The sequence below is a fragment of the Phalacrocorax carbo genome, chromosome 4, assembly GCF_963921805.1.
Source record: "Phalacrocorax carbo chromosome 4, bPhaCar2.1, whole genome shotgun sequence".
Classification (NCBI taxonomy): Eukaryota; Metazoa; Chordata; class Aves; order Suliformes; family Phalacrocoracidae; genus Phalacrocorax; species Phalacrocorax carbo.
Window position 1 is genome coordinate 75,970,472 of NC_087516.1, and position 22,564 is coordinate 75,993,035.

Sequence of the window (22,564 nt, forward strand, 5' to 3'; positions counted from 1 at the left end):
TTGGATGTATTTAACCCCTTTTTTACTGTCCACTGAACAGTACAGTGTATATAATAAGAGTTGGTCGATTTTTGAGTGACATCTGCAATCCAAATCTGGTCTTTCACAGCAGGGAGAGCGTTTGGTACTTCTGGAACCAGTGAAGGCCAGCACGTAAAATGTTACGGGCAGGGACTGACAGCGCTAGGGTACGTAGCAATGACCTTCTATTTCCTCTCCAAGAGCCTGGTTGGGGCTGTTACTGCAGGGGGAGGAGCTGTGTGACAGGGAGCCAGGGTGGGCACCCAGGGGAGCACACATCTGGCCTGCCCCTCCTTCCCCACATTTCCAGGATGGGAACTGGCTTAGTGCGTTTACACTGGGATCCTTGCCCCATCGCTGACCCTGCTCTGCGCTGCTTGGCTTCCTCTTCAAACCTTTGCAGAGTCAGTGGTGGGGGGCCAGCAGGGTGACTGGGGGACTGATCTCCCTCACCCACGTCCCACCAGACACCCGTTTTCCTTCAGCATCTGTGGCCATCTGGGCTTGCCCACCAACCCTGCAGCAGCAGAGCACAGGCAAAGAATTTAACAGCTTGCTTCTCTCCCTGTTTGCTACAGTGAATAGACATGGATGGCATGAGCTAGTTTTCTACCCTCTAGGTATAACACAATAAGATATTATTCACTTGTAGATAACATCTGGGGCTATGGTAAAATCTGTTAGTTGTCATAAAGTCACACGCTAGCAAGGTGATTCAGTTGCTGGAGACTGCTGCCGAGTCCAAGGTCGCTGTAGCTCTCTCAAAACGCCTCCTCTGTCTGCTTAATCATACCAATTTTAACCCTCTTTTCAGAAACGAGTTGCTTCGTTGTGGCACTTCGGCTTCACAGGGAAACATCACTTCAGTAACGAATGAGCCCCAAGATAAAAAGCATGGAGAGTTTTTATTTTCCTACCGTTAATTGCGACAGATATGCAAATCTCAACTCAGAAGAATATTTAGCATTTTTTAATGCAACAATGGGTTTTGTAGAGGAGTTGTTCAGACATGATAAAGCTAGCCAATAACAGCCTGGTAACAGTAACTTTCTGTTACAGATTTCCCTGGTGGAAAGCTGTAGCAAAGGGCTTTTTTAACCTGTACATATCCATATCTGTATATGTATAGATGAATATCTCTCTATCTCTGCTTTAGAGCTTAACCCCAGTTGTGGAGTGCTGCCAGCAGGGTGCTGTGTTCTTAGGTGAAAGCTAAGGTTGGGGCAACTGGTCTGATGTGAAAAGAAGCTGCAAATCAGGAACAAACCCGTATAATCTTAACCAAAGACAAATTTTTAATTTGAAAGGCGTTCCATCCTAAAACTGATGCTTCAGCAGATAGAAATTCAATCACGTTGCCTTTGCTGTCCAGAATTCAGGGTAGGTAATGAGCACCAGAGAGCTCTCATTGACAGCCTCCCTGCAAAGTTTTATGCTGTCTGGATATTGTGATAGTTCTTCCAAGTTTCTTCAGAGACCTAATGGCATATAAACAACAAGCCCCTATGTAAAGAAAGACACTCGAGGTAGCCTGAAGTTTGTGTAGTGTTTTCTTCAGAAAGTATTTCTGCGAACAAAGGGAGTAAAACAAACAGGCAACTTCCAGGCAGTTGAGATTGCTTTGTAGAGCCTAAAAAAGCTTGCTTGAGGGAAGCACCTTCTGTTACAGACAAAAGAGTTAATTCACCAAAGCTATGGAAAGAACTCTTTTCCCCAAAGAAAAGATCTAATGACCCCTATAAAGAGAGCCATATTGTGATGCTGTAACCTGATTAGAGGGAAAGAGGGTCTTTGTGTCTTTTAGTCTTTGCACTAACAGGAAAACAAGGTGTTCTGCAATAAATAGGAAACCTTTCTCTAAAGCTTTATGGTCTTCAGTGCTATTTTGCAAAATACCCTATATGTTACTCCCCTCAAAAAGCCACAGTTAAAGTGAAGTCCTGCTCCTCTTTTCAAACAGCAGCCTGGCTGGGAGAGCAGGGTTAGAAATGAGAAAGCCAAGAAGATCCTCTTTTGAAGCACGAAAATGCCATACTCTTATTATAAAGCAATTGCTCTTCGTTTGGGGCACAAGGAGATGGGAACGTATCTTGCAGCAGGACGAGCTCCTTCAGGCCAGCCTCCGAAGCGCCCTTGGTGGGCACGCAGGGTTAGGGACGGCTGCCCTGAGTGACTGGGGGGGCCGGCCCCCTTACTTTAGGGAGGACATGGGCTAAAAGAAAACATGCAACTGAGCAGAATAAAGGAGGAAATAAAGGAGGTAAGCTAGGCTTGCCCGTTCTTATTAACACAAAAATAACGGCAAGGGGCGTTCAGTGGATGGGTTTTTACGTTTGCCATGTTTTAAAGGAGACCCATATTCACTCAGTGACTGGGGAACTTGTCCCAAGATGTTCCGAGAAGTTGGCACGATTTGCAAAACAGCATTTATTTTTATTGAAAGGAAGATCAGAACCTTTTTTAAAAAGACACCCCCCTACCCAAGAAACTAACAGGTGTGGAAGGGAACTGTTGCATTTCAGCGTGTAAAACTAGGAAAAAATTGTCCTTTGGGAGAGCGTCTCAAGCAAGTAGCTGTGTGATGCAGTATTTTTAACTCCCGCCTCTAATGCAGCTCGTACCAACCACTTTTAAAGAAAATTAGAGTTGATGGACCATTATGTTTAGTCCCTATGACTCCTGGGAGCCAATTTGTGTAATACTATGCAAGCTTTTTTACAATTACGGACAGTAGTAATGTTGTACGTGGTAGCTGCCTACTGTTTAAATGAAGGGGATGAGATCTGTTAAAGATGTGTTTGACTTCATAAAGAGGTGATATACTTGCCTGAAAGAAAAAAATTCCCTATATTCTGCCCTTTTCAATCGCTCTTAGGATGAAAAGGGAAAATAGGAGGCTATAGGGAAAGAGCTGAAAAGCCAGGAGAATGCTAGGCTAAGCCATGGTTTGCAGGGACTTACACAGCAGCAGCTTCAAGTTTCCTTGCTGGTGTCTTTCCTCTGTGGGTGTTTGGGGACCACCTCTGGGCTGAGCAGGTCACTTGTAAGGGTGGGACAGAAAGAGCAGGAGTCAGGGCGAGGTGTTGGAGGGATTGCCCCGCTCTTCCTTTGTAGGTGGCTTACGAGTGAATACCCCCCAGGCTTCCTGAGAAACCTTGAAGGACACCCTCAGCCTTGTTGTGATGGGGCTATTAAAAATGCAAGTTATCTGTATATACACTTTTTCTCCAAGCACTGCCTATCAGTGGCACATGATCCTGAATAAACAGGGGAAGGTTTTATAAACTCTGTGAATCCTCGGGGAGCATGCCCTGCTCCTGGCTGCCAGCACGCAGCTCGCCACATGGAGGCAGGTCAGGGAGCCCTGGGATGAGAAAGGCTGATGTGCAATTCCTCGCAAGGGATTTTCGTTAGCTCGCTTCAGATTTGGCAGAAAAAGAATGTCCTTTAGTTCAATTAGACTATCCCTTAGTGCATTTCTGCCTTGTTCATCACTAAGTCCCTTTTCTGGTAAAATTCTTGCTTTCTAGCAGTAAAGTGGTCATTCAGAGGACAGCCTTGTCTGGTGGAGGAGTGAATGTCTGTCTATTGCTATGAAGATACGTCCCTGCCTGTATTTGCCGAGATGGATATTTTCCTACCACCTAGACATCAAAGCTAGCGATCCGCTTATTTCCAGCTGGCGAGAGGGGAGTGAAAAGAATAATGTTTGGGAGAGGAATAGGTTTTGTTGTCTTTTGAATTCTTGAATGTGTGTAATGCCTACATACATGATGCCCGAGGGTGAGAAAAGTGGTTCACTGGAAGAAGGCATCTCCCATAAATATCTGTCTGTGATCACCCTCTCTAACAGACCCCACTTCCTCCTTTGTTTTTAGAGAACGGTCTGAAAAGCTGAATTTAGTGTGGTTTTTTTTCCCCATGAGAATCAAAGGGTATGGAATGGGATGCAATGCATCATCCTCAACCTTGACTTGCAACCAAAACTTTATTTCCCCTGGAATTTAACAAGGTGAGTGGTCTGGATCAACACATGATCAACAGACTGTCTTCGCATTTCACCTTCTGAAGGTGACATCTGTTGCACGTTCTCTAGGGTAACCCCAACAGGGCAGGGTATGTAAGGTCCCAGAGTTATATATTACCACTAACAAACTTCGTATCCAGGCAGGGCTAAACCAGGTAGCTGGTTTAAAGCGTTTCCCTTGCTTTGCTGTCATTGACGCTACTGAAGTGTAGACAGACATACGCTAAGCCTCTAAGCATGACCATAAACACAGATATTAAAGTTATGTGCTATTTACTTGCACTGAATGAGATTTGCTAAGTATTCAGGCTTGTTCATAGACATGATAAAAAAAGAAAGCCCTCAAACTTATGCCAGCCTCATTCAGTCCCTCCAAAGCATGTTAAGGTGAAGGAGATAGCAAGCAGCAGGGGAATTTGTGGTAATACCAGAAGGGAATAGCTTCAAGAGAACAAGGGCATTCAACAGTACGTCTAGTAAAATGGATGCTGGTTGTTTTGTGAGTGTTTTCCACAGATAATGAACTGAGAAATTTTGACACAAACTTAATTACAAAAAATAGGACTGCACTCTAATGGCTAATTACTACCCATGTAAGCCGGCAAATGGCAAAGCCTCCCACTTTCACTATTAATAAGCTGCATCCAAGACCTTGAATTAAGATGGCAGTCTAGAGAATGAAACACATGCAAATATCTTAACGCTTTGAGAAGCCCTCTCAGCACCCAGGTTTAGCTGGGTAATTTTTCTCTTGTGCCTAATCTGCCCACACATCCCCATGTCAACAGGCAGCTCATTAATCAAATCTGCTTTGTTTTCTTCTCATTTGATATCACAGCAGGGCATTTCTCTCAGCAAAATAATCTGAGTAAACAAGAATATACCCTGAGTTGGAAATCTCTGCCCTTGGAATGAGCTTCTGGCAAGCACGTCAGATGAAAAACAAACCCAAAAGGCAGGGTGGGAATGGATGAGCATGACGCCTCCTCCTCCTCGTGTGGAAGTGCCACTTGGGAATGGGGAGGGAGTTGCGAAATGCTCATTAAAAAAAACCACAAATATTTATTCCAGGGCTAAGGTAAGCAGCCATTACCTTCCTGAAATACATCATTAGGGATATGAATGTAAAACCAATAAAGCAATTACTCTCAAGGAAAGGTAAAGTTTGCCATTTTAGGCTCTGAATCTCTTCTCAGCAGTCAGAGGGATAAGAAGATCAGCTGCCCTTGCTGTTGTGTTGCCTTACTGATAATATTATAAAAATCTGCACTACAGCAAAAAGCACAAATTGCTGCCAGCACCATCAGGATCTTCTCCTTCTCTCTGTTTCTTACGCTTGCCAGGCACGAGCAACAAATATATGTTGTTGTGCACAGTGGGACTGAGGGGATGAAGCACAAGACCTAAAACCACCCATATTAATTCATTATGCTTCAGTCACACCAGTGCCTCAGCCACGCGTCCTTCAAGAAGTAAAAATCCCTCCCCAGCTAGTTCATTGAAGGTCATCGCCACATCCTTAAACAGCAGAAGCTTCCTACTGGTGTATCGGCTACTTGATACGTCTGGAAACTGTCAAAAGGCAGTCAGCAAAAAGGGCAGCTCCTATCAGGCATCTCGGGCACACAGCAGCAGCAATCATAATCTAACACTCATGGCTGCTTTTTGGATTAAGTTGTGAGAAACAGCGGCTTTCCCGCTGCTCAGGCAATGCAGGCGTTATTACCGGCCCTTGAAGCTCCGCAAAGGAGCATTGCAGTTCTTCTCGATGGTAGAAACCAACGATTTTTCCTCCAGTTTTGGGATTCCCTGTGTCCGGTGTAGCTTTTAGACTGAGGGAGGTTTTCGCTTTGAGCAGCACTGACTGCTTTAAATTCTACTTTTGCTCTGGCTTGCAAAAACTTGATTTTGTTTAATAGATGGGAAATGCTGGGAAATGAAAGGAGGAAAAAAGAAAAAGACTGCACTAATAATTTCTGGGTAATTAAACTGCCGCGGTTGAGAACTGGAGAACAAGGCAGATGAGGGCTAATTCTAACTCTAAACCATTACCAAAACCTATTTTCCACAGCGGCAGGAAGTCAATGATGTAAGTGGAATTTCCTACAGCCTAAGAAACAGGATAATGGAGGCTGACATGTGCATATCTGGAATTGCCTTAACAGCGATCAAGAATTTTCTTGGGTTTAGCCATGGATTTGTAAGTAGGGTTCTTCTCCTTTTTTGAATTTTGTTTCTGTTATTATAAATACAGCTATTATGTTATCTTGGAAGCAATAAAAACATTTATATCGCATTTTGGTTTATATTAACCGTTAACGCTGCTCTTCGATCTGGTCGAACTCAAAAATAACATGTTCATTGCGTAAAGGCTTCTGTGAACTAAAAGACTGAAGTGGCGAGGCAAAAAGAAGGTGTCATAACGTTTTTAGTTATTAAATATAACACATTCTGTGTCAATTTTAGTGTCTAACAGTGGCCTGTCCATCTGCTATCATAGCAGACTGACAGACTGAGTTTTTTCCCCTATATTTCCTATACTCCCCTCCAGCGAGCACACCAGAAAGTGGATCTGTGTCAGCCTCAGAAATTAGGTGAGGATTTGGCCTTTGCTCCCGGTGCAGTGTACTAAAATGGTGTTTACACCTTGGATTTCTGGCAAAGCCGCAGCTGATGTCTTATACGCATCCCAGAGTATGATCACAGTTTTACGCAGTGACTGAGGGCATTAAGCTGCATAATATTCTAATGTGTATCACAACCCAAATGTTTCATATACATGTTTTAATGCTATCAGACATCTTTCCTCGGGTACGGCTATGACATATGGAGCCAGATTCATTTTTGGAAGAAGAAGTAAAAGTTTCAGAAAGAAAATGTGTTAAAAACAGAAGGAGGGTAGGCTTTTTTTGGAATACCATGATTTAAAACCTCTTCTCCAGCCACATTAAAAAAAAAAAAAAAGTTACAAGCTTAATTTCCATGGCTCCATTTTGCACAGACTGCACTTATATATAACAGTTGTGATTGCTGCCTGCTGATCGATTAATCTTTGCTCAAGCACTGCTTTTTTTTCTTCTTTCTTTTTTTTTTTTTTTTTTTTAAAACCTTGCAGCTGCCTCTGCAAGTGCTCCTCATCCAGACCTGCCGTGCTCTGCGCTTGTAGTCCATAACCCAGTGAAACCCGGATGCTGGGTGAAATCTCCGCAATATGAAGCAAACAAATCCCCCATTCCACAGGGGTTTTATACCTTAAGGTTCTCTTCACTAGAGCTTTCCGGACTTGCAGCCCAGAGGAACTGACAACTTCCAAGGGCTGGAAGAGAATCGGTCATTTGTAATTGGAGGGAGAGAAAGCAATTTCAAAAACATCTTCTGACCTTGAAGTGCCAAGAAGAAAGATTAGTTCTGAGCAAGATGTTGGCTGCTCTATAACCATCTGGGCTATGCTACAGCTGATCTTCATCACAGAGAGGTGCTGAGGTAGTAAAGGGAATATACAGGACAATTTGTAGTCCATCCGGAGATATTCGATCAAATTCAGCATGGGTTTTGGGGTAGAGGGGGAATATGGAAAACATGACCCTGTTAGACTTTGTGTAACAGCGGGAAATAAGCATGAAATCGGTGTTTACCTGACTTCGTCATTTAGTATTTTCCAGTAGTACAGCTGTTCTTTCAGATGGGGGAAAAAAAAATTTGGCTCGTAACTACCTTTAATTCTCTCGCTGTCAGTATCCCTCTACCACAACCAATTAGGCCTCTTGCTGTTTCCCACATCTGTATCTTATAGATACCACCAACAGGGAGAAGTTATTAGTTTCCTTATGCAAGTGACTGTGTTTTTCTCAACTATTTATTATCTGTCTCTTGGTACACACAGTGTGCTAGGATGCATTCCCAGACAGAGCCATCAGATGCATCTCGGAACAGTTGAGCAAAAAGACCATTTAAATGCATCAAGTCAAAATAACTACTTACACAAGGAAGGACCTATCTGCATTCAGGAGCACGGTTTGCGTATGCGTACACGAATACCTTGAGAAAATGATGCAAGAGCTAAGGTTTGAAACTTCAGCTTGCTATATAAGACGTAGGGTTAGCAAGAGCACTTGGTTACATGCTAGTTGCATTCTGCAAGCTAGTCTTACGGATGTTTCTCCCTATTCCATGAAAGATCACCAAGAAGCAGTGGCCATAGCTCACATTTAGTACATAAGACATATCATAAGAAAATGACATTGCACTTCATAGACCTAACACAAGCGTGAAACAAATTATTGCAGAAATACAATTGTCCCCAAGCTACCTTTGAAGGAACAAAACTTCCACATAGGGTATCACAGAGTGACAGAAAATGAAGACGTGAGCAACGGATCACCATTTTGCATCTCCTCCAAAGCGTAACACCTCTAGAGACATAATTCTCTTCAGCATCATGCTGGGGCATTGGCTTAAGATTAATACAGAAAGGAAAGTGCCACCTCTTAAATCACCAACGTCACTTATTATAACACTTAGGTTTTCTTTGGAATTTTCCCAAAGCAGACCAGCCCTGAAAGCTACATTACTTTAAGATGTGGCAAGATCACAGCCTGAGACACTATGGCTGCAACATACATTACCATCTGTAGCCATCACCACTCATTAGATTACATACACAGTGTAGTATGTGGGGGTGTAGAGGGCCATTTTCTGTATGTCTTTCCTGTTAGTTCAGCCAGATTTGAAACAAAAGCTAATCTTTCACTACAGGCTCCTTTCACAATTTGAATACCATGAAGTAACTTCCGATTGTAACTTGTTTCCTATGATGATTTTTTTGATAGAACTGATGTAGGAAACACTGCACTAACTAAATTTAAAGCAAGGGAGGCCATGAGGAATGAAACTTTACAAGTTCTGGTCAAAGCTAGATCTTAACGGGGTTAATGCTCAGTGCTTGACTGGCCTTTAGGGGACTTTTAAATTAAAATGAGTAAAGAAACCAAAGTTCCAAGTGCGAGACAGGAAACAGAAAAGGGCAGTGTAAATGGAGAAGTTCTTGCTCAGAACAAACCAGAACAGGCTGGGATAAATTTTTTTCCATGGGATAAAGTACAGACACGCCAGCAATGATATTGTAATGCAAAACAAAGCTCTGGAAGTTTACTGCACTGAAAACAAACAAACCAGCAAGCCCAGCGTGCTCTTTTTTTTCATAATCTCCAGTATCTTCCTCCTCCAGGGATCAAATCCACATCTGGTATAAAATGTCATTTTATTATTGCAACTGAGCTACATGAATTTACTGAAGTTTTGCATCTGTCCTTCTATGCTCAGAAATGTTTTTGAGATACATGCTACTCAATAGCTGATACGGTCTTTGCTGGCACCCATACTTGGATCGCCAGAAGCTGTGTAAGTGCAGAGCAACACAGCATACAACACAACCAGTTTCTGCCTCTTTCCAGTGTTTGGCCTTTTTAAGAGACTTTCATAGCACAATTACTGTATTTTGGGTTTGGCAGGAAAATAGCTCTGGGCAGGTGTAAAGGAAGCTTGGACTGGGTCAGGAGAAATATGGCCAAGAAAGGAAATGAGTTCAGTCTGGAAAAGAAATTAGGACAAGGACATAGGGCTCAGTAGGCCCAGAAGCGGGGCTGAAGCAGAAAACAAATGGAAGGGGAAACCCAGAAAGGATGCAGCAGAGAGATGGTGGGGGGCAAAGAGGAAACACACATGTACAGGGAGTAATTAGGTGACTGTGGTAATGAAAAGGAAACAGAGAAAATCCAAAACAACATGGGGAAGATGTAAAACTCTTTTTTTTTTTTTTTTTTTTTTTTTTTTCCCTTCAGCTATGAGCTGAAAGTTCTTCTTGCGAAGAGAAGGAACAAACTGCATCTAAGCCAGACTATGCGAGACTTCCAGTGCCCATGAAATATATGAAAAAGCCTTCATGTGCTGCCTCTGGTCTGAGACATTTCACCTCTAATGACACAGGTGTGAGAATCATACGGGATTTTGGCTTATAATCTATTGTTAGTAAGTACCTCTAAACCACTAAGTAGATGCTATTCTCCCATGTAAAGAACTGAACCATTATTCCCCAGGGAAAGGGTTGGTTTTAATTTGAGAATAAGCTTCTTCGCTGGAGTATACTTTTCGTTTCTGAGTGGTGCATTTGACACTGAAATATCTTCCCCCCAGAATCATTACCGTATACTAAAAGTTATCACCTTACAAGCTTTTGTTGATAAAAAGGAGAAGGTGGTGGGGAAAAATTACAATTTAAAAAAAAGAGACCAGGGTTTAAATTCAATTCAGATTTTATAAAGCGACTCTCCCTAGATTCCCAGTAACACGAGGATTGTCTCAAGTTTCCACTTCAGCTCAGAATGAACTTCAAAATGAAGTTAATACAATCATCCTCCTGATTCTGATCAACCATGCCCTGTCTCTGATGGGAGATGGAGGCACAGGAAAACCTACAACAGGCAATTAAGAAACACCCGCAAGGCAGTCTCTGATTTAGAGGGAGCTCCTGAAGCAAAATACTCATAGCTTTTTACAACTCTTATTTTGGGGATTCTTTCTTTTTTTCCTTTTTGTCTTTTTTTTTTTTTTTTAATCTTAACCATTGTTGCACTGTTAACAATTTGCATAGGGAAGAATCAGGATGAAAAGCTAGTCTGAGGATGAAATGGAGAGAGTCATGTTTGAAGCTATGCCTTACAGCAAGGACTCATTTCCAATTTACAGTTCTTACATGCTCTGTTGCCTTGTATCTCTTTGTCTGTAAGGGGCTGAAATGAGAGAAGGGAAACAGTCTGAATGGAAATGAAGTCATTCTATTTATTGCACTGTTCTAAATAATGTTATATGAAAAATAATAGTATAACACTATTGATGTTGTCATGTCAAAGGAAAAAAGTTTACCCTGTCAGGAAACTCCTGTGATACAGAGACCATTCCTTCCTTAAATGGAAATGTCCTGCCTCAAAACAGGAACAGTGAGTCTTTTTGTGCCATTTTTTGTTTGGTTGGGTTTTTTGGTTTTTGTTGTTTTTTTTTTTTTTTTAAAGAGGATTGCTGTGATTATTTAGTAAGGTAAACTACTCTATTTCCTCCTGCTCAGAATTACCAAACTGCTTCTATTGGAGTAAACAGTAAATAAAACCACCAGAAAGCTGACCTCCAACAGCGGAAATTTCAACTCAGTATTTAGGTTTGATGTTCTTAGAAGAAATGAAAGCCACAAGCATAGAGGCACTTGGCAGATTTGAGGCGGTCCATCCATCCATCCATCATCATTTTTTTTTTCCACCCTGCCTAAAACTGCCTCTTACGACACAGTTTCTAATTACGTCACTTCATAGCCTCATCTGGTGAAAGCAGACATAGCTGCACTGGAGGCAAGGGGGCTACACCAGTTTTTATGTACAAGAGCGGGATGTTCATTAATTTTTGTGATACTGGTATGCGAGTATTTGTTTGTGCGTCTTCTGCAGCAAGAGCTACAGCTCATTTCTAGTACATCGGTTGTTTCATCAGAATATCTTCCTGATGATTACCTGCCTCAAAAGGTGGTTTTATCCAGGTATTTTCTCCGAACAAGGCTGCCATTATTCTCAGCGAGCGCTCATAGGAAGCCTGGAGATTATTATCTTGTACACAGAAGTATTTTGACATTTTATCAGATTAACTGGGTATGTCTACTTGAGCTTTTTTTAAATTACAGCTCTGAGACATGATCATAAATAGGGTAACTTAAGAAGCCGATGGCTCATTCCAGGGTGAAGGGGCTGCCCCTGGGAGCCAGGACCCTGTCACTTGAGTGGGGCAGTGGGCACCAGTGGTCCCCCTCAGCCAGAGCCCTGGGGCAGATGCTGGGTACCGCTGGGGCTGGGCCTGGGGAACACCGTAGCAGCAGTCAATGCAGCCAGGTCGGTGCCGCCTCTCCTGGGCTTCCTGGCCCCGAGGCACAAAACGGCACCGGCACAACTCGGAGGGCTGTGTGCTCCCAGGGTCTGGCCTTCAGCATCTTCACACTTGCCGTAGCATTCGCTTCTTGGGTGAATCAACATAATTTCCTTTCAAGTCTGATAATCTGCAACTTTAAAACAACCCCCCTCTACTGGGCCCAGTGATGAATTCTGGTAATTAAACCCATTACATGGATGTGCAAGTAATAATTTTGTAGTTATCCACCACTGCCCTCCCTGACGCGAGTCCAGCACCAGCTACAGAGTTCCTCAGTAATGGCGATGTTCAACCTCTTCCAACCTGATGAAGCAGCTGACCCGAGCCAGGAGCACTGCACAGCACCTTTAGGAACAGCTGAAATGTATAGCTACCCATTTCCAGTGCTGGAGACAGCTTTATGTATGCGTAGGCAGATGGGACTTCTCAAGCTAGGGTACGTTTAGCATGTTTTGGCTAACCACCTTCTGCTCCTAAGAGAAATATCACAAACTCCTATATTACAGGGTTCAAATCACAGCCTAGAGGCCAAACTTTGGCCTGTGAGGCAAAACTAAACGACTTGCCAAAGAGACCACAAGGAGGAGGAGCCCACAGGAGCAGTGAAACCACTGGAGGTAGGTTGTTACCTGTACGTGGCAGAGTCTGAAGAAACTGCAGCGCTCCTCCCCTCTCCTGATCACAGCCTTGTGCAAGGGCAAAGCCAGAAGCCATCAGTGAGATGGAAACCCCCTACTCCCATCTTGCTGACCTGCATGCCTGTGATGCACACGGACCACCGCCACCCCAACGGGACACTGGTTCTAGCCCACCCATTTAATCTTTCCCCATTTGGTCCCTCCGGTTTATCTAATTGCTGAACAGCATTGCTTCACGGCATAAATGGGAGGACCTTCATTTTTGTTGCGTGTGGCCAACAGGTCTGGCTACCTTGTCTGTACAGGAACCACAGGGAAGCAAGTCCACGAAGCCTGGAGTGATACAGGGTCTGATCAAAGAGGCACAAGGATTAGAATTCAGTGCATTGATTACAAAGAGGTGGCAATACGGTCAGCGCTGTACAAGCTGGTGGAAAGATCAGAACTGCAGCGTTTCAACATTTGCTCTAACAAGGATAAAGTGCTTAAATACCACCTTCTGTCTCATTGGGCTTCTTTGGAATGGAGTGCTCAGGGAAAAAAAAAATGCAACGGATGTATTTCACTTTTGCAGTTGCGGTTAGAGCAGCCCCGACCAGCAGAGGGTCTGCAGGAGGCCATCGCAGAGCTGTCCCCCAGGGACCCCTAGCAAAGCTGGGGGAAGCAGCAAGCTGGGGAGAGGTGCGAGCAAATAGCATCACTTGGAAAGAGCACCCGGTTAACCTGACAGCGCTGATGGTTGTGGCAGCAGCACAGACCACACTGTAACCCACGGCGCGCCTCACACAAGCCAGGGAAGGCTCTGGGGAGGGGAAAATTGCTCCGTTCAAGAGAAAATTGCAGTCACTTAAAAATAACTTGATGCTTACTATCTCAGAAAGCAGGCATTGCACTGGGCAGATTAAATCCTATTTGACTTTTCTGGTATATGCACATAAGAAGAAAGGAATTGGATACAGCTTTATACATAAATATATGCAAGGCATTACTAGAAGGCTTCGTTTGCTGTACTAAGCACAAATATAAAACAGTCTTTGGAAGAACGGCTTTTTGGACACGACTACATCCGCAGGTATTTCCGAAACTTTGTGCACCTAGAAGCTGCCACAGGGGAGCAGGGGGGGGCTCACCCAAAGGTGGGCAGATGCTTGGGGAAGCGTTGTCAAACGGATAAAAATCTGGGTATTAGCTGTCGCGTTCAGACCTTCCTACGACCAAGCCGCTTTGCTGCAGCTGGCAGTTACACCCACACACAGAGATGTCACAGCTGAGCTACCTGACTGAATTTACCCCACACGGAGAGGCAGCGCAAGGTGGTAGGGCTGTAAAAGCAAATCTGCAGCAGAGCAGAAAGGGGTCCCACAAAAAGCCCTGCTCGGCAGAGAGGTAGGCTTCTTGCCAGCTTTTAAAAGGCTGCCTTTGAGGGGAGATTTGAGGGGAAAAGACCCTTTGTGCTTATGCAAAACAATTAGCTGGGAAAGGCTTCTTTGGAGATGCAAAAGGTAACAGCTGCTGTGCCAGCCCAGGGGCAGGAGGAGCGGACACAAAGTGGCCATGCAGCATCCCTGCAGCTTGCCTTAGGGCTTTCGCGAAGGGTTTTCTCTCTTCAGCGCTACAAGCAAAACATTGACATAAAGCCAATTATGAGTTGGGTTCCTTTGTCAGTTTTCCTCTGTGCTTTCGGGGGCGGAAAAAAAAAAAAGAAAGAAAAAAAGATCCAATTATTAAAACGCTGCCATTTTCTCCAGCTGAAGAGCTTTACCTAGCACAGGCCAAATGGGTTTGTTTTCACTTCCCTTTTGTGGCTCTCCTCGTTAGAGAAACCCATTGGAAAGCATTAGTGGAAATATTAGTAAGAAAGGCTAATGGTTTTAGTCATTCATATGCATCAGTCACCGGATATTTCAAAAGCTGTTACCTGGAGTACTGTTAATGTAATTTGCAATACTTTATTTGATGTTGTCAGCCCCCTCGGATTTGCACAATATGGTGAACAGCAGCAGCTCCAACCACACGAGGGCTGGGCGCTCAGCTTCCCCCCTTCCTGCCCTTCTGCGCAAGCGGCCGCTCTCCTCGCCGACCAAACGCTGTCAAAAGGAGGACGAGGATAACCATGTCCGTAAGGGAATGAAGGACTCGCTTTGAGTGCACTGATGTATAATACTATTTCCAAAGCAATTCATCCATCGCAACTAAGCGGCGTAAGCGGCGTGCGGTAGGACAGCGGCAGACCAGCACCCTGGAAGCCAGCGTTTTCTCCAGCATCCCCCCTGCGAGGTTTGGGGACCTTGTCGCAATTAGCACCGCTAACTTAGACCGCGCTGAGATATGAAGGATCCCTGCACACAAGTGTAAAGCATCATGGAATTAATGCCACAGCCGTGATCGCGGAGACATTAGCTCACCTTTCCTTCTACAGGACTACTGAAAAATTACGCTCTCGCTGCACATAGAGATGGTCAAAGGCATCATCACTTTCATATTATAACCTTCTTAATCCCATGATAAATCTAATCAGATGGCTTTTGATGAAAGCAAGAAGGATTTCAAACGCGTACACTCAATGCCCCATTGCTGTTTCCCAGGGTTAGGGAAGAGCATGTGTGCCAGGCAGTTTATTTGCTGCTGGTTCGGGTTCAGTCCTCTGGGAATTACACCTGGATCTTAGCTTTAATGAGACGTTCACACGAGAATAAATGGCTTTGCCAGAAATAAACAAACAAGCACACCATATCACATTTCTCCTAGATGTAATTGTCAAGGAATTAAAAACTTAATCCTGAGCAACTGACTAATGAGATCTTTAATTCCCCCCAACACACCACCCGCCCATAGGTGTTAAAGAGCCTGGTTCCTTCTGAAATCATCAGGGGATATTTTCTCTGAAATTATAACGACTGGTCTGCTTTCATGCATATTATTTAATCCATTCCTCCGCCACATGAGACTTAAAGTGCAATTTATTGCTATGAAATACAAAAGCTGTGATGTAGAGGTAATTGCTTGCTTTCTTATTACCGTGCTTTAGAAGGCCACATACATATAAAGAAAATATAACTTCTTTTTCTTTACCTCTCTAGAGGTTTTCATATGCATTCCAGTCTATTGATTAGTACAATTAAGACTGATGTAGAAAAGCAGAAAAAATTATATTTTTTTTTTCACTGAAACAAATGTATATGAAGTGTGTTTTTCAAAGAACACTTTTCCTGTTTCCTTCTATGGACTCTGTGCATAATCTGTATTCAAGATGTAGGATAATTTTCTGTGCCTCAGGATGCATTTGAAGTATTTTTAAAGTAATAATGCATTATTATGGGATAGGAAACAGCAGTTTCCTCTCCCAGAGCTGTCTGGAATTCTGGACTGAAACATTACAGTATCCTTAAGCTGCTACTAGTCTGATCTGAAAGAGCATGTTTCCCTCAATAGTATAGGCTAAAATACTATGCCAAGGTGTTTTTTTTCCCCTCTAAAGTCATCACCACTGGTATTTTTTCCTTCAAGTCATCTTCACTGAGCTAAGTAGGTTGGTCTTTGCCTGCAATAACTTATCACTGATACATTAAAGGCAAAATGCAGCCTCTGATGCGCAAGCTCTTGCCTGATGGCAAAAATCTTGGAGTGGAGCATTATGCAACAAACTCTGCAGGGTGAATGAACAACCTCTCATAGTGAGACCCATAGTCACTGTGTGTCCTACAGCTGAGCAGAATCGGAGGTGTTATAGCCTCAGATAGGTGAGAGCCATCTCCCCATTAGCTCTCTGATTCAGAAGGCAGGTGAAAAAACAGGGGGATACATTTTCCACATCATTTTGGGACTGCAGTCTGCACGATCTCTACACGACAGCACACAGGAAGGTTGCTTTGCTGGATAAGCATTTGAAATCCAGATGGACTGTTATCCCAATTACATGCATTTTTAAAAATCCATAGGCCTCTCGTAGGCAATTTCATGGGGGGGGGGAATAATAAAAGGAAAAAAATTCAAGCTAATAAAATACATTCATTGTGACTATTTACCAACCATTACTAATTAATCCACTCAACAGCCCCATGGGACAGATCACTGTGATATCCTGCGGGTAATTTGCCAGTACATCTATGCATTTCTCCAGTTGTCTCCCCAATTCACAAAAACAATCTGACTTGAGTTTGGACACGCTGCTTCCCCAAAGTGATTATTGATACATACAGAAGAATAATGACATCAGAAAGGCCCAACTTCCACTTTAGGAACATCATTATTCCTTCAAGTTCTCATTATACTAAGGAAAGGATTTTGGGGCTGTGAAGAGAAATGGCCTTGAAAGTCTGTATTTGAAAGATGTTTTTTAGTTAAAAACACAAGCTGACTGATGTCTTGTGGCATAAGAAATTACTCAGACGCAAGAACAGGATCAAACCTTAAAAATACTGATGTTAAAAGTCTGTTTCACTAAATTAATCCTCCTGACTTCACTGAGATCTCTTTCATGAGTCTGAGTTTGCAGGAGTGAGCCCAAACTACGCCCAAGTTGTAGTCTGAAACCATTCCTTGCTAGGGTTCCCGTAGCAAACCTGCCTCATGGATTGCATGCCATGCATGACATCAAAGAGAAGTGTTGCAGCTTGGGTAAACATAGTTGCACCAAACTTGCTAAGTCAGGCAATGCTAATTTGGCATGGACCAGCAATGTGAGATTCTTACCTAGTTCCTTTAAAGGAGACCTTTCTCTATATAAAACTCCAAAGCTATTTGGCAGGCCCTGATAACAGTATTCCAGCTAATTAGCTTAAGCAACTGAGCTACAGTTATCGTGATCAAGTGTGACTAAAACAGCAAATGCTTTTTATCTAAAATGCTGAACACTAGCAAGACTTAATTTACCATTTATGGAGGCAAAACTGATATTCCTGCTCTCACATGGGTAAAACTGGGGATTAGAGGAACCTCAGTGACATTCAGCATTAGGCTACTTCCTAGCAGAGAGAGGGGCCCACTTGGCATCTCCCAGGTTCAGGGCACCTTCCCCACCTGGCTGTCTCCAGCAGGAGCCTGGTTTTGCAAGAACCATCGCTTCATTGAGGTGCTTCTAGCCCAGTTTTCAGGACATTTCATCAGGCAGATTTTAGCTTCATTGAAATATCCTCTTACAATCCATATTTGGAGGGCTGGTTTGAAGACCTCAGTATACCAAAAGGAAACTGGGCTATACATCAACATCTTTTGCTACTGCTCTCTCCAGCAGTTGCATAAGTAATGAAAGAGCAATTGCTCTGTATGGAAGCTATGAAAGGCGGGGGGGGAATGAAAGGGGGAAGCTGTATTGCACCAGAATCTTGCTCTGGAGAAGGACCAATGCAGGAGCTGGAAAGCAGTTTACATTTCAGTATGACCTTCCAACCTTTTGCTGTGCTGGCTACGTGAAAGAAAGATGCCATATCTACGACAACTTACACAAATAATCAAATCTCTAAATTTGCTGTGTTTTTTTCTCCCTTTCATGTGTTGCCTTTGATGTCGCAGCCTCCCTGTGCAGGTGCAATAACAGCCTTGGTCAAAAAAATAAGAACACTGCATCATAACTGAATGTTCCAGCTCTGGTTGGGCTCTGCAGGAAGACATGAGATGAACATGCATATGAAAACCTAACTAGGATATGGAAAATGCTCTTAGGCCTACCCAGGAGGCCGACTATTTACAACTGCCTGCTCCTTCTGGTCTTTGGAGATTCATACCCCAGAGTTGAAAAACAAAAGGTCATGGCCAGAACACAGTTCATAAGGCTGTCCCATGCCAGTTCTCTTCCCCTCACCTCCATTTTTATTTTTTACCAAATTCATAATGATGTCATTACATGATTTAATATATGCTGAATATTAAATGTAGCAAAACCCAGCTATGCTAATTTTGAAATATGATTTCTATCAAGTAAAGTTATATTGCACTGCTACTTTAGCTCAAAGAACTATTGAAAGGCAAGACCTGAACAATAGGAAGTAGTGCAGCATGCAAGGAACTTGTTCAGATACCCCAATTGAAGTCTAAAGAAAGCATATTTATATATACATTTTATGTTAAATTACTATCTGCCAGCAGTCCTTCGGGAGATCATCATCTTTGTTCTGGGGGTTTCAACAGAGACTAGCTCAAATATGAATTATTTATTAGACATGAAAATCATGCATGATAATCTCAATAAGCTATGTAAAGCATAATTGCTCCAGACAAATAATAAATTTGTTTAGAATTTGGTCTAATATCTCCGTATTTCACACTGAAAAAAGACATTAAGTTTTCTTATTCTTCACGTCAGATAGGAAGAAAGATTTAGAACCAACAGTATGATTTTTTTTTAATGTTCTCAAGTTAAGAATAAATAGCTTATTATCTATGTTTAAGAACTGATAAAAAGCAGATTTAGGTTTGTTGTAGCGAAAGAAACAACATTAATGAGATTTACTGTACACTTCAAGTCCTGGGAAATATTTACTCAACCAAAATAAGATCATTCAGGCATAAGGAAATTGTCACTTAGCACATATTTCTAAATTAATACAAAAAGATGAAACATCAGGTGCAATTAACGGATAAAAATAAACTACCGAAACCACACACTCATGCCAGCATACTACTCTAGGAAGGAGAAAGCCAAAACTATTGTATTCCTTTCAACAACTTATGTCTATGTAATTTGTTGTTCTGATTATAAAAAGGAAGTTATTTATCTGGGATTTTCAATACAACTGTATTTTAGACTTTCTCTGTAAGGCATGTGAGTGTTTTACAGGTCCAGTCCAAAGTACTCTTCATGAACGTCCTTAGCTTGAGGAGCACCACAGCTATCTGGCCGCACAGGATCACAGTCCCCAGCTAACACAGATAACAGGAATCCCCTCAGAGTGAGCAATACTGGGGTTGCCCGTTATCAGTAACGCACCGCAGGAACTAGACTAGAAACTCATCACTGTTAATGGATTTTATAGACCTGCAGTATCTTATGGCCATTTTCTTGCTTTAGTGAGGTTCTGCTCATGACTAATTTTACTCAGTGTGCTCAAAACTTACTGGAAGAAAGTTGGCTAGGCTATCATCTGTGTTTTGCTTAGGTTTGGAATTTGATCCAGATGCAGCCTCAACAGCTGAGAGAATCTAGGACTGCTGTCACAGCTCTGGTGTTAAATTTCTTGATTCATTAAGACTTCCCTGTAACTTTATTGCTTAACATATATGGATATCTGATGCAGTATCAGTTCTGCACCAGCTTCCGGTGCTTTGTGTGTTTACAGTTTTTAAATTAACCCACTTTGTTTACAGTTTTACATAGAGCTTACCTCTAAAAAGACTTTCCTTTCTCCGTTTTGAGAAGAGTCAGGAAGAGAAGTCCTGTTGGACACGGCAATAGGAATCTCTCCAGGACAGTTTTGGTGAGTTTTGGATGGGAGTGACTGAAAAAGATTGTATGATCATATAAGCATGGTTCAGATTTCCCTTGCGGCCATAAAGTAACTTAGGCCTGAAAAAATAGGCTTACAAACATGTCTGAACAACAATGGACAAAATAAAATTCTCACTCCTGTGTGAGTTCCCTTTGACTGGTTGACTTTCCTTCCCTATTGTGCTTTGCTGGCAAATATTCTCTGGAGTCCTGACCTGTTATTATCTTTTAATTTTTAAAATTAGGTGGCATCAATCCAAATGAAGCCAACTCTTCACTCTTGCCTTTTCTTTCCTTGCAAAAGCTTTTTTTTTTCCTTATTAAAACCACCTGCCCTTACCCTGTCCTCCCTGGTTTTAATCCTTCCCCTTGTTAAGTCTGCAAGAGCTTGGGATGGAAAATGGAGGCCTAAATGTACTCAGATTTTCAGGAATCTGAGAGGTAGACTAGACAAGTAATTCAAGTCACAGTCCAGGAAGAAACACCATCTCACCAAAATACATACGATACAAAGCAGGTAAGAGTTTTCCTCCCCTTACCTTGGTCACTAAAGAAGGAAAGTCTTCCTATGGTTGTTCTTAAAGGGAAAATGTATGAAAGAAATAGAAATTGCTTTGAAGTGCCCCACAAAGTACCAATTTAGTTTGCAGTTCTGATTTAACAGGATGTCCAGCTGTATAGCCCAGCCCGCTTAACAAATTACTTCTGCTTTATCACAATATTTAAAAGACATTTCCCACCACTTCTTGATCATTCCCTTCAGAGAGTGCTCCCATTTAATTTCTGCTCCTTCTCTACCAGAACACCTAATTATCCTTTTGTTTGCCTCCCCTCTACCCCAGCCTCCTCAGAATACCTGAAATCCTGCTGGAAGCCATCAGCTGTGGAAACTGCAGCAGGATCAAGTGATAGCAAGAGGCTACCTTATAGCATTGCCTGGCAACATGCTGCTGGACCCCCATTATGTGACATTTCAGTCCTCTATCCTGGCACCCGAGCAAAATTGGGAAGGGAAGCATGCTATTAGCCAACAAAGTAGCAAATCCAAGAAAGGCCTTTCACCTGATGTTGAAGTTTTGCCATCCATTAGTGATAGCTGAAGGCAAGCAGGTCCTCAGAGCCACCTGCTCCCCTGCAGAAGTGCTCAGTGCAGGTGTGGAAACACTGGAGGCAAAGGGCTCAGCCTCATACACAGTGGGAGGATGTGGTCCTTCCTGGTGAGCAGCCTCTAGGAGGAGGGGTGTCCGCAGCACCACGTGCACCATAGCCTCCCAACATCCTCTCACAATCCTGCTGGTCTTCACAGTGGTTTCAGTCTTGAAGCAAGGGCAGAAGTGTCTTTCATTAAAGAATTACTTTAGAAAAGGAAGAAGAAAAATAAATGCTTTTATTAAAGAATTACATTAAATCTAACCAGTGTTTTTCAGCTGAAAAATACCTGTTGGCTTGGCAGGTCAGATATCATCTCCCAGTATGTTTCCTAGGGCTTTCTCTCAAAGTCAAAAAGAAAAATCAGAAGACAAAGTATCAGAGACACTCACGTCCCCCACAGATTTCTAAATTAAGTTCAGCTGCTACTCTCCGACACATTTGCTACAGCGTAAAAACAACAATCCAGCAAATATTTTGAATACTCTCCAGCTTTATTTAATTTCTTCACTTGAAGCTTTCACCTAGCTCTCTCAGCATCTTTCCTATTCCTTTTAACTATGAACTTAGAGGAGGCATACACAAGATAAAACACATTAGATGCAGCTTTTGCAAGGTCTTTGAAGCAATTACGGAGCCATAGAAGTGGAACACTCAGTAATAAGTTAGACAAGGCCAAGGGGAATGCTCTACTAATAGCAAACATTGAAGGAACTGGAAAATAGGCAAAGCCTTGGTAGATTTTATTTTACTACAGAATGCAAAACTCATTATCAATATTCCCAACATAGCACTAAGATTCACATTGCAGTGCAGATGGTTCACATATTTTAAATTGTAATTTAATTACACTGTTCACAATCATACTGTATTTGAACTCCACTGAATTTCCAGCATGTTTATGCAAATATTTTATTGCAGAAATATGTCTTTAATAGTCTAATCCCTTCTTATCATTGTCTTTTATATATGTTTCAGATAATAAGAAAAGTATCATTTATGCACAAAACCTAAGCCTCAGATATTTACATTTACAATAAGGCCTTTGTTATATTTCTTCAAGTCTATATCCTGGTTTATAGAAACTGTTTTATGGCTTAGTATCATGAAGTCAAGACACAGTAGAATCAGCATCAAGACAACGAAGAAGCAGTACACCTTTCTCTGTACCAGTGAAATCCTGTATTTAATCTTTTTACATTTTGACTGTATTCTTAAAAGCTATTGAATAGCCTAAGAATCACTTTAAGAAGCAAATAGTGAATGGACCTACAGAACATAGTCTTCAGTTCCCATACCAGGCCATCCTTATCTCTTTGCACAAATCTATAAGAAAACTTG

At 42.4% G+C, this 22,564-nt stretch overlaps 1 long non-coding RNA gene across 1 annotated transcript; it reads right to left on the reverse strand.

Moving 5' to 3' along the window:
* Positions 1-1,426: 1,426 nt before the first annotated feature.
* On the reverse strand, positions 1,427-21,525 carry LOC135313176 (uncharacterized). Its single transcript, XR_010372801.1, has 3 exons — positions 20,931-21,525; positions 19,971-20,084; positions 1,427-1,499 (listed from the first exon to the last, which is right to left on the reverse strand). It is a non-coding gene; the product is annotated as an uncharacterized LOC135313176 (long non-coding RNA).
* Positions 21,526-22,564: the final 1,039 nt, after the last annotated feature.